Here is a 13,149-nt window from a genome sequence, read left to right on the forward strand (position 1 = left end):
TGGGGACCCTGTGGCCTGGAGGCCACATGTGACCTTCTAGGACCATGGATATGGCCTTATTTTTTCAAAGTATTTGTTTTATGAAGTTTGGATTCAGTCAAAAGACTGTTCTTGAGGACCTAGAAAATCACATGTAGCTCCCTGGCTGCAGGATCCCCATTCCTGGTCTAAACTAAGGTTATAGTTATGTGAACTGAGAAAAGTGGATGTATAAGGAAAATATCATGAAGGTAGAAATAAATTTTCACAACTGATTACAAATACGTAATGTGTGAGAAAAAAGGTGACATTGAGATTGTGAGTCTCAGCTACTGGAAGGATTTTGTTACCCTGAAGGTTGTCAAGATAATAGGAGACACCCTGGTTTTTTTTTCTCCAGAGTTAAGGCCCAGAAACCAAATTGTGCCCTGAGATTGACATAATCTTTTGCTCTCACCTTCTGGCAAAATTACAGAATTATTATAATGCTTTGACCAGCACCAAGCAATCTCTGACCTTGGATAAGTACCCTTGTTCCAGTCATGAAGCCATGCTATGAATCAAATGTGCCTCGTTGCTGTTATCCCTCTTTGTTAGGGCTAGGGCCACTGTGTAGCCATTGATATAAGCATTGAGATCTCCCCACACTGCCTCAGGTCCTGCATGGGGCAGGGCCCCAGAATTTTTGTCTTGTTCTGTCCTTGCTTGCAAGGCACGGCCCTCACTTTGAAATTAAACTTCTGTTTGATTCTTGTCTCTCCTGTCTCTAGCCTGCTCTGTTCAGCTCTGACCATCCACAGGTTAGAGGATGGTTTGGTCTAGTTGACAAGAGCAACATAGATATTTATTTATTTATTTATTTTTGAGAGATCCATCTGTGGATTATATTGACAAGGTTACATGATTGGTTACATGTTGAAGAAAACGTACAATACAAAATACAGAAAAAGTTGGTTCTATTCCCTTCTCCCCCTCCTCCCCAAATACTCATCATTATGATTTGGTCAAAATAGGGCTCAGAGCCAGAGGTCCAGGTGATGGCAGGAGATTTGGGAAAAGGGCTGTTGGCTGCCATAATAATGCTGTTTCTCTGTGGGCTGTGAGTCAGTGGGGTGGGGTAAAGGAGTAGGGTGGCCCCAATAAGAACCAGCTGGGATAAAATCCTCCTAGTTCCCTTCCCCACCCAGGGCTTTCCTTTTGTCCCAAGATAAACAAACCCTACTCCAAGATGGTGAGTGAGGATATAATGAGACTGAGGTGCTACCAACACTTCTCCCAATCAGCAAAAGCGACAGGAGGGGTAACCACCTCCCTATCCCCCCAGCCCTAAAAAATACAAGGGTAGGGAGAAGAATTGGGACATGCGGCTACCACCAGAAAAGAATAAGAGGGAAGGGGTAGGAAGAGCTGAAGTTCATATATATATTTAAAAAGTGACTTAAGACTTAAAATTGAATTAGTATTTGTACAGAAAGGTGCGGGTGGAATAGCTCCCTTCAGCTTATGATCAAAAAATATATGGAGAAATCGAGACAGGCCCCCCCCCCACCCCCACCCCCCACGGCGGCGGCTCGCACTCGTTAAGTGCGATTGGTTAGAATGGATCCCAGTCAGGTTGTTCAGGCAGGGAGAGGTGGGGGGCAGTGGGCGGGCAAGTGGGTGCTCAGCTGCAGCAGCACTGGCTCCTGCTGGTTGGGCTGCTTTCCTGGAGGTCTACACCCCGATTCCGGCCCGGGGCACCAAGCGCATTCTGGGGTTCATTCTTGGGCAGCCTCTTGGCTATTGCCATGAAAATCATCCCCATTCATTGCTGCCTTTGCTGATGTTTCCATGAACAGCAAGCCGTTGTCACCTGCGTAGGCCTGTGCTTCTTGGAAGTCCACAGCTCTGGTGCTGGCCAGGTCAGCCTTGTTGCCGGCGAGTGCCATGCCTATGTTGGGACTAGCCTGCCGCCGCAGCTCTTTCACCCAGGTCTTGGCCCGCGCAGATGTGTCTGTATTTGTGATGTCGTGGACCACAACGTCTGCCTGAGAGCCCCGATGGTACAGGGGGCCAGACTGTGATACCGCTCTTGTCCTGCTGTGTCCCAGGTCTCAAACTGGACCGCTGTGTGGTCCAAGCCGACAATGTGTGTGAGGAAGGCCGCTCCAATTGTGCTCTCCCGGTATTCGCGAAACTGTCCCTTGACGAAGCGGAGGACGAGGCTTGACTTGCCCACTGCTGACTCCCCTAGCAAGACCAGTTCAAATGGGCAGATTTTGTTGCCAGCAGCTGGTCCATTGGGTCGTGCTGCGCCTCCCCGACCCGCCATGGCCCGTCCCACAGCAGTGGCACCAATGAGCGTGGGGGATGGAGTGGGAGGGCAATACTGAGCGCAGAGGCACTCAGTGGGGAGAGGAGGTCTCAATGAGGCTCTGGGGCGACGGGGCTGCTGGGGCCGGCTCTGCGGACTGGCTCCGCTCCTCTCCCCCCCGGGAGCGTCCTAGATATTTAGAAGAAGGGAGTATTTGGGAGGTAAAATGAGTTCTGTTTTGGATATGTTGAGTTGACTTGCCTGAGTCAGAAATATTGTACAAAACAAAACAAAACAAAAAAGTAATAAAAGAAACCTTCCTGGACACCTTTGCCTTCATGACTAGAAAATTATTTAAATAACTGAATCAAATAGTGATCCATTGATTTAAAAGAATCATAAATGCCAGGGTTCCTTCTAGGGTTCAAGGTTGCCTGGATGTCTACCTGCAAACAAAACATCTGGGTAAGATGCAAATATTTTCTAATGGGAAAAATCTGACTAAAATAAGTAGTGCTTAATTATTATGTTCTAAAGGCAAAAAGGTTTTGTTCCAAAGTTTTCGCTTGGAAGCACTTTCTTTAAGATATTTACAATACCTTGGAGTAATCTAATAATGTTAAAATAAATTTCTACATCACTCCTAATTATTTTGAGAAACAAATTCCTTTTGGAAATATTCTTCTATGACCTCAGCCATGTAGTTTAAATAAAGTGAGAGTTGAGTAATGATCCATAATTCCATATCTATTTATTTGTAGCTCCTTAACATTTTCCAAAGTACTTTCTAATCTAATAACTGATGTTATGCTTACCAAAGCTCTTTGAGGTAAGTAAAATCAATCATATTATATCTATTATATATTTGAGGAAATTCAGTAATAATATGGCTGACTGCCTCACCTAAGCTCAGACATTGTTGGTGAAAGTTCTAGAATCAGAAATATAGAGTCCTTCCTCTCAAAACCAGCTTATTTTATCAGAGCACTGTATCTATCTATGTATCTATCTATCTGTCTGTCTGTTTGTCTATCTATCTATCTGTCTACCTATCTCTAGTCCATCAATCAATTAATCAATTTATAGTTTTAGAAAAAATTTATTTGGTCATTTAGCAGAGGAAGAAAGCCAGAAGAAGGCTTCCCTCTTCTTCTTCCTCCTCCTTTTCCTCCTCCTTCTTGTCCTCATCCTCATCCTCCTTCTCCTCTTTCCTCTTCCTCTCTCTTTTTGTCCTGTCCCTCCTCAAAAATCTGTTTTTCTTCTAACCACTGCCTCCCTTAATCTGTCTTTCCTTTATCATTCCTTTCATTTTCCTGTTCACCTTCCTTTCCTATTTCCCTGTTGGGTAAGTGAAATTTCTATACAACTGAACATGCACAGAGACACAAAGACACACATTTTTTTCTTCCTTCTTTGAACCAATTCTGATGAGAGTAAGGTTCAAGCATTCCTTGTCATCCCACCCCAATTTTCCCCACTATTGTAAATGCACCTCCTTGCATGTATCTTTTATGTGAGAAATTTTTCCCTTATTCTGTCTCTCTCTTTCCCCTTTTCCCAGTGCATCCTTCTTTCTCCCCCATTCATTTTTTTTTTTTGGAGATCATTCCAATATAATCAACTCACACCTATGCTATCTACATAAACTCCTTTTAATTGTCCTAATAAACATTAGGATTTACATGTATCTTCTTCCCATATAGGATGTAAACAGTTTAACTTTAGTGAGTTTCTTAAGATTACTCTTTCATATTTACCTTTTTATGCTTTTCTTGAGTCTTCTGTTCAAATGTCAAATATTTTATTCATCTTTGGTCTCCATACCAGCAGTGCTTAAGAGTCCTGTATTTCATTAAATATCCATTTTCCCACTCAGTTTAGCTGAGTAGGTGATTCTTAGTTGCAATATTAGCTCCTTTGCCTTCTGTAATATCATATACTAAGCCCTCTGCTCCTTTAACATGGAAACCACTAAATTTTGTGTGATCCTGACTATGGCTCCACAATATTTAAATTGTTTTTTCCAGCTCTTAGAAATATTTTTCTCTTTGATCTGGGAGCTCTGATATTTCTCGTAGTTTTCATTTTGGGATCTCTTTCAGGAGGTAATTGGTGGATTCTTTCAAATTTCTATTTTACTTTTGATAATTTCTTGAAATATGATGTCTAGATTCTTTCTTCAATCATGGTTTTCAGGCAGGTCAATAATCCTTTCATTATCTCTTCTCAATCTATTTTCCAGGTCAGTTTTTCTGGTGAGATATTCCACATTTTCAGTTTTTTCATTTTTCTGTCTTTTTAAAAAATTGCTTCTTGATGTCTCATGGAGTTATTAGCTTCTATTTGTCTAATTCTAATTTTCAAGGAATTATTTTCTTCAGTGAATTTTTGTACCTCTTTTTCCATTAGGCCAACTTTTCTTTTTGAGCTTTTATTTTCTTCAGTATTTTTCTGTGCTTCTTTTTTCCAAGCAGTTGATTCTCTTTTCATAATTTTTCCTCTATCACTCTCATTTTCTTCCCAGTTTTTTCTCTGTCACTTTTATCACTTCCTTTAACTCCTTTAGGAATTCTAATCAGGCTTGGTTCCAATTAACATTTTTCTCCTAGACTTTTTTGCTAGCTGTTTTTACTTTTTTACCTTCTTCTGAGTCTTGGTCCCTTCCACCATAGCAGTTTTTTATGGCCAAATTCATTTTTGTTGTTGTTCGCTCATTTTTTTTCAGTTTATTTCTTGACGTTGAACTTTATGTCAAAGTTTGACTCTGCTCATTTAGGCTTGGGGATGCACCATCCCAATTTTCATGCTTGTTCATGCTGCTGTTTTCAGAACTAGTTCTGGATGTCTGCAAGTTTTTGGTGCTCTCAAGATGATGTGATGCCGGGAGAGGTATGGTCACTGTTCATTTGGTCTGTGCTCTGGTCTTAACCAACAAAAAGTCCTTGTTCCCTTGCACTGTAGATATTAGCACTCTTCTCTGCTTTGGTACTGCAATCAGGGCCCCTGCTCCCTTGCTATCAACTACAAGCGCTCGTCTCCACTCTGATATTAGGATCCAGAACTGTGTATGGCCAATAGAGTTGCCAATCAGTGCCAGCAAAAATCCCCTTGTAATCTTTTCTTGAGAAGTTTTTCTGGTCATTTCACTGTCTTAGGGCTGAGAGCTCCCAAAGGTGCCACTGCTGGGGCTGTCATTGTTACAACAATTGTTGCTGCCATAGTATGTGTGTGTGTGTTCGTCCTTCATTGCTGAAGAAGACCATGCCATCAGAGAAATAATGACATGACTTGCACTTGACTTTGTTTTGAGTGAGGGAGGGCTGTGCAGGTTACCAGCCTCACTTCTCCAGAGCCATCTGAATCCAGTGACCAGATATTCATCAGGATAACTGGAGATGACTCAGCATGAGGCAATTGGAGTTAAGTGACTTGCCCAAGGTCACACAGTGAGTGTCAAGTGTCTGAGGTGAGATTTGAACTCAGGTCCTCCTGACTCCTGCACTGGTGCTCTATCCACTGTACCACCTATCTGACCTTTACTAGGCCTCCAGTCTGGTTTTACAGACCTCTCCTACCTACCACTTAAGTTTTCTTAGGTCAAAAAAAATCTCACTTCTACTTTTTGTTAACTCTACCACTTCAAATTTTAATTTCAGGCATTATTTGAAAGTTGTTTTGAAGGGAATGTTGTAAGAATTCAGGTGGGTGTCTGCCCCTGTAGTCCATATATTTGTGTAGATATTCAATCAATATAAAACTTTAATAATTCAAAATCCTGTGATTTCATTGGCAGGGGTGGTGCCTCCAACACCACAGAATACAACACCTTTAGAACTTGTTAATTTTTTTTTTTTTTTACATTTCCCATGGCTACTTGGTGACAAACTTCTTTGAATTTGATTAAATTGTTCTTAATTCACAAAAATGTGAATCTAGGCTTTATACTTTAAAGCTTTCCAAGTTGAATGGACCTTTTACGCTGCTGGCAAAGCCTTTGAAAACCCAGAGTAATGCTCATAAAAAAATGAGACATTGGAGTAGGATTATCAAGTCCAAAGTAGTTATCTCTTCCTTAAATGTATCTTTCCCCACATCTTAACCTTTTTTAAAGTCCCACCCCAGCATATCATTGTAGTAGGGAAGTGGCCATGGGTTCTTAAAGTTATGTCAATATAACACATTCTCTGGAAATAAGGATTGTCCTAGTACTAGTTTACCAAAGTTTGGATCATTTCATCAACAGTTCAGTTGCAAAGTGGAGAAATTTTTTTTCAGCAGTAGTAACAATTAACATGTTGTAATGGGTTTGTGATCTGCGTTCATATAAGATATACCCCATATAAATGAAACTACAGGTTCTTGCAATATTGAAGTATATTTCAATATAACATCCTCTCAATACAGTAATCTTCCCATAGACATTATAGATATAAATAAGGTATTTTAGGATGAAATAAAATCTTGAGAAGGAGGCAGGTTAACTATCATTTTGTAGACAATTTCACAATCATGGATAGAAAGAGATTGTTTAAGAAAGAGATGAAATTCTTAGTGGACTTTCCGAAGATATCGTGTTTAAATTTTATCTTGTAGTGAAAATATCTTGAAAAGATTTACTAATTTTTGTTAACTGCCATACTAAGAAAACTGACTGATGGGACTATGTCTTCATGGTTGAAAAGTCAGCAGTTGCATTTGATGGTTAGACATGAACCTCTTTCATTATGATGCATTGTTGAAACATTTATATATGTCTTTGTACTATTTGTTAAACTGTTAATTAATTGTATGGCCAGGAACAATTGTGATTGTTTTACTTTGTGAGACTAGTAGATTTCATATGGAGAGAAAAATGAGAAAACATCTTATAGGAAAAGAGCTATCTCCAGTTTATTTAATAAACTGATTGGTCAGAAATAATTGGTTAATTAAAAAGTGTGTATTTCTGTTAATTTATGTGGAAATGTTAGAACGTACCCTTTGATTACCTTTGGAAACTGAAATGAGAATCAATAATATACAGAATCAAACAGCAGACTGAGGGGGGTGGGTAATTTGATGCGGCTGTCAACTGTTGTGTCATACCGTGCTGACTACCCATCACGATCACATATCGGTTTTGTGTGGGGCTAGTGTTCCTCTAAAATATGCTGCAAAAATATAGCTGTAATTTTCAAGAAGTTACATATGTTAATCACTTCCGACCTGTTCTTTGACGCATTGCATGTGAAATGCTTGCTCAGCAAAATATTTTAAAGAATCCAGGTCAATTCATTCAATAAAGATTTATTAATTGCTTACAATATGACATACATTGTGATGGCTGCCCAGGAGATTAAAAAACAAAACAAAACAAAACCCCCAAACAACAGCGATATTAACACAATAAAAATAACTCAATATATATGCCCACATGCAAGGATCTCAAGTTCTATAAGGGTAACAACGGATAAGTAACACAGATAAGTAACTAATATTATACATATTTTCACACAGGGATAAATGTGTGCCTATACACACACGTGCTCTCTCTCTCTCTCTCTCTCTGTCTCTCTCTCTGTCTCTCTCTCTCTGTCTCTGTCTCTGTCTCTCTCTCTGTCTCTCTCTCTCTCTCTCTGTCTCTCTGTCTCTCTGTCTCTGTCTGTCTGTCTCTGTCTGTCTGTCTCTCTGCCTCTCTCTCCCACACACACACACACACACACACACACACACACACACACGCACACACACAAACACACACATGTATGTGAATACATTAGTTTTGGAAAGTGAGGGTATATATAAATGGCAAGAAATTATCTACCAGCTTGGATGTGGATAATAAATACATAGGGAATTAGTAACTGTTAAATGCTGGAATTTTTCAGTAATATAGCTAATGCAAGCAAAAGACAAATAATTGCTTCCTGCTCAAAAGTACTAATTGCAAATGGACTACTTTGGGCAAAATCTTTTAGCAGCTGGATAAATTAGACAACTGAGTAACCTGCTAAGAGAGGCCACATAAAAATGTTTATGTACAGAGCACTTAAAGCAAGAAAAGCTAATGAAAATTCTGCGATAATGTCTCCATTGTACAATGATTTGGGGTTTTAAATGAGATCATGTAAATGGTCTTTTCCAGACCGGATACTTAGACATGGTAAGTAATTACAAGCTTGAAGGACTAACAAGTGAAAGAGCAGCAGAACTACTTACTAATTTGTGACTGCAAGGAAAGAATTGTAATGTCTTTTTTTTTCTCTGCAAAGGTTGTGGGTGTTTTAACTTTTTTTGGCATTTCTATTGGCCTTTATATTCAAAAAAATGCTATATAATGAGGTTTCTTATTCTTAAAGGCAATGTATAATATTATGACATTGTACTCAATGTACATACTGAGGTGTAAGGAGTTTAAATAGCTTAGAATTTTTTGCAAGGCTGATAGCGTATCAATGAAAGAGCAAGAATGAGACTGTGAAAAGTTCCTTGTTTGAGTGCATTTTTTAAAATGACATTATATTCCGTGATGCATTAAAGTGAACTTTGTTGTTGCTAGTTGGATTAAAGCATGGGGATAACCTGAGTCTGAGGATTGCATTTTGGTCATCTATCTTGTAGTTTAGTTGTGTCCAACTCTTTGTGACATCATTTGAGGTTTTCTTGGCAAAGATACTGGAGTGGTTTGCCATTTCTTTCTCAAGGTCACTTTGCAGATGAGGAAACTGAAGCAAACAGGGTTGTGACTTGCCCAGGGTCACGTAGTTATTAAGTGACTGAGGCCAACCTGGCACTGTATCCATTATGCCCTAGCTGCCTTCCTATGAAGGAGAATATCAGGTAGTATGAAAAATCATACAGTCTTAGAATCATAGGCTTTTAAAGCTGCAAAACACCTTAGAGATTTTTCCAACCTCCTCTTTTCACAAATAAAAAAAATTAGGCCAAGAGAGGCTAAGTAGATGGTCCTATGCTAATTAAGGACTGTATGACTTTGACACTGTCTCATCTTTCCCTGTGGTTCTAGTCTTTGAGGAGAAACTAGTCTCCACTGCCAAATTTTTAACATTGACAAGGGGGATTGAATTACGATAAATAAAAAAATCTGGCAGAAACTGAATTCAACAGTAATTCAACAAATGTGTTGACTCCTTTGTGCAAAGCATTGTGCTATGCAGGGAGGATATAACTGAAAATGACATTCCCTGCCTTCAAGGAGTTTACAGTCTAAAAGAGAGACAACCCATGCACAGGTAGAATCTGATAGGGACAAAGAAAAGACATGGATAAAGGTCTCTAGGATAATCTGAAGGAAGGAGACTCAAAATTGATTAAAGAAATCAGAGAAGTCTTTATGGAGAAGGTTATATATAAAGTGAACATCAAAAGAAGAGATTTGTAGAAGTGAGAAGGGGGAGTATTCTAGTTGCATCAAATCGGCTGCTCAAATGCTCAGAGAGAGAAGACAGCATGAGATTAGGAAATAGCCCTTTGTTTGAGTATAGAAAATATGAAGGGCTATTATGTAAAATAAAACTGGAAAGGAAGAATGGAGATCAGTAGTGAAAGGTCTTAAATATCTATGTAATTACTCAGAATGCTACTTCTATACACAGAAGGATAATCTTACCTTTCACTCTGAACTCCCCATTACCTGTCCAGAGGGACCACTCAATAAATGTTATCTTCATTTCTTGCTGCAGTAACTCTTTTATTTTATGAAGTAGAAATTATTTTTAGATGGACTTTTAAAAATTATTAGCAATTTACTCAGTTTTTAAGAACAAAATTTTGACTTGTTGCTTACCTCCAAAACCAAACCAGAATAAACTTCTATTTAAACAGAGAAAACTATAGGTTCTAACCACAAAATATATTTTAGGAAATTTAAGATGAATAAAACTTAATATACTAAGTTATATTTATTTCTGAACATGGTCACTGAATGAGTCATGACCAGGAACAAGTGTGATATAAGAGAGTGGAGCAAATAATTCTTTCCAGACGCATCATTCTTTGACAGTTGAATAGACCAGAGAGTGATAAGGGTTTGGTACCAAAAAAATATATCACTGACTACTAGGGCCAAATAGATAGTGGTTACTTTTGTACTATTATTGAACTAGTCCAAGGTATAATTTGTTTCAAATATCAATAGTTAGTGATGCCACAGAAAAGAAATGAGCACAGAGATAAAAAAGGAACAAAGTGCATTGTACCAAAAGCTCTTTAGAATGAAATAATAAACTCTTTGGAAGTGGATTTGAGAATTAAGAAGGTCTGTCAGGCTACCAGTTTCTATTACATTATTTCCGTCAGAGACAGTATGGTATGTTGGAAAGAGCACTTGACTGGTGGATAGAGGAGTTGGGTTCAAATTAACCACTTGTGTGTCTTTGGGCAAGGAACTTTGGGTCCCATTGGAAAGCACCCTGGCTTTAGAGTCAGAGGGTTTGGGTTCAAATCCTGCTATAATACTTACTACTTTTATGAGATCAGGAAAGTTGCCTTATTTCCTCAGTCCTCAGTTTCTACAATTATAGAATGAAAGGACTGGACTCTGGTATTTTACAACTCTAGATATTTGGTCCTACAATCTAACCTCCCTTATGACTATTAATCTTATCTCTCATCTTATGACCTACAGTACATTCATCTTGCATACAATTATACTTTTATATTTTGAATACTTCAAATGTCATAGTTTCATCATTGTGGTTTCTCTCTATACCAATGCAGGTTAGAAATATGTAATAGTGACTTGAAGTTAGGGAAGCTAGGGTTCAAAACCTATCTCTGATGCTCATGTGCAACCTTTGGCAAGTCTCAGTTTCCTCATCCAGAAAATGAGGATGTTGACTTCTATACTACCTATTTCACAGAATTATGCCAAATCAGGTTATTTATGTAACACACTTTACCAATTATATGTTAATTATTCTTTCTACCTCTTTTATTTGCTTCACCATATTCAACCCTACCATAGTTTTTAATTCTATCTTTAGTTCTTACATCCTTGGTTTCCCAACTCCATAGGTGAAATTGTGCATCATGCCAGGACCTAGACCTCGAGGACACTTCCTAACATTTTTCTCCCTCTCCTGTTTTTGAGCACCATTTTTTTGAGTTGTCTATCTCTAAAGACTCCTTAAGCATAGGACCATCTTGTTTGTTTGCTTTATAAATATCCTTAAAGTTTAGCAGAAAACCTGGCATATAGTAAGCACTTAAGACATACTTGATTATACTGTTACCATGCTGGACAGAGACCTAGCCCTCTTGAACTTGAGTTCAGCTTCCATCTATTACACATACTAACTGTATGACCTTCAGAATGCAACTCAATTTTTCTTTTCCCAATTTGCTTATTTTTCGTTTTCAACATTCCCTTACATAAGTTTTAAATTTTCTCCTGCTCTCTCTCCAAGACAGCCTGCAATCTGATATGAACTCTACACATATATTCCTCTCAAACACATTTTCACATTAGTCATGTTGCATAGGAGAATTATAACGAAATGGAGAAACCATGAGAAAGAAAAAACAAAACAAAATAAAACAAAAAAGAAAATAATCTCCTTCTCTCTGAATTCCAACTCTAAAGTCCTTTTTCTGGATATGTATGGCATTTTCCAGGAGTCTTTGGAAATGTTTGAGACCTTGAAATTCTGAGAAAGGGTAAATCTACCAAAATCAGTCATCATACACTGTGGCTGTTAGTTTGTATGATGTTCTCCTGGTTCTGCTCACTTTACTCAGCATCAGTTCCTATAAGCCTTGCCAGAATTTTCTGAAGTCTATCTGTTGATCATTTCTTTTTCCTGCCAAATTAACTTATTTTCAGTTTTCAACAATTACTTCCATAAGTTCCAAATTTTCTCCCACTTCCTCCCCTCTTGCTCCCCAAGATGGTATGCAATCTTATATGAATTTTACACATGCATTCCTATTAGACACTTTTTCACATTAGTTATGTTGCATAGAAGAATTAAAACAAATGGGAGAAACTATGAGAAAAACAAAACAAAACATAATGCAAGTGAAAATAATCTACTTCATTCTGTGTTCCTACTCCATAGTTCTTTCTCTGGATACGGATGGCATTTTGAATCACGAATCCTTTGGAAATGTTTTAGGTCCTTGCATTACTGTGAAAAACTAAATCTATCAAAAACAGTTCTGGCACACTGTGGTTGTTACTGTGTGTAATGTTCTCCTGGTTCTGCTCACTTCTCTCAGCATCAGTCCATATAAATCTTTCCAGGATTTTCTGAAGTCTGCCTGTTCATCATTTCTTATAGCACAATAGTATTCCATTACATTCATGTACCACAATTTGTTCAGCCATTCCCCAACTCATGGTTATTCCCTCGATATCCAGTTCTTGGCCACCACAAAAAAAGCTGCTATAAATATTTTTGTACATGTGAGTCTTTTTCTCATTTTTATTATCTCTTTGAGATACAGCCCTAGAAGCAATATTTCTGGTTCAAAGGGTATGCACATTTTCAAAGCCCTTTGGGCGTAGTTCCAAATTGCTCTCCAGAATGATTGGATCAGCTCACAACTCCACTAAAAACTATCCCAAATCTTCTCCCACATTTGTCATTTTCCTGTTTTGTCATGTTCACCAATCTGATAAATGTGAGGTAGTAGGTAAGAGTTGTTTTGATTTGCATCTCTCTAATCAATAGTGATTTAGAACATTTTTTACATGACAATAGATAGCTTTAATTTCTTCCTCTGAAAAGTACCTGTTCATATCATTTGACCATTTATAAATTGGCAAATGACTTGTATTCTTGTAAATTTGACTCAGTTCTCTATATATTTTCAAAATGCGGCCTTTATCAGAGATACTAGTTGTCAAAGTTCTTTCCCAGTTTTCAGCTTCCCTC

At 38.2% G+C, this 13,149-nt stretch overlaps 1 long non-coding RNA gene and 1 pseudogene across 3 annotated transcripts in view; one reads left to right on the forward strand and one right to left on the reverse strand.

The window, feature by feature from the left end:
* LOC140527323 (uncharacterized) overlaps nucleotides 1-13,149 on the forward strand; it is a 357,549-nt gene that overhangs the window by 185,002 nt on the left and 159,398 nt on the right. The gene's annotated exons all lie outside the window — the stretch shown is intronic.
* Nucleotides 1,540-2,329, reverse strand: LOC140523896 (ras-related protein Rab-5C pseudogene; annotated as a pseudogene).

Source organism: Notamacropus eugenii, chromosome 2, assembly GCF_028372415.1.
Source record: "Notamacropus eugenii isolate mMacEug1 chromosome 2, mMacEug1.pri_v2, whole genome shotgun sequence".
NCBI classification, from domain to species: domain Eukaryota; kingdom Metazoa; phylum Chordata; class Mammalia; order Diprotodontia; family Macropodidae; genus Notamacropus; species Notamacropus eugenii.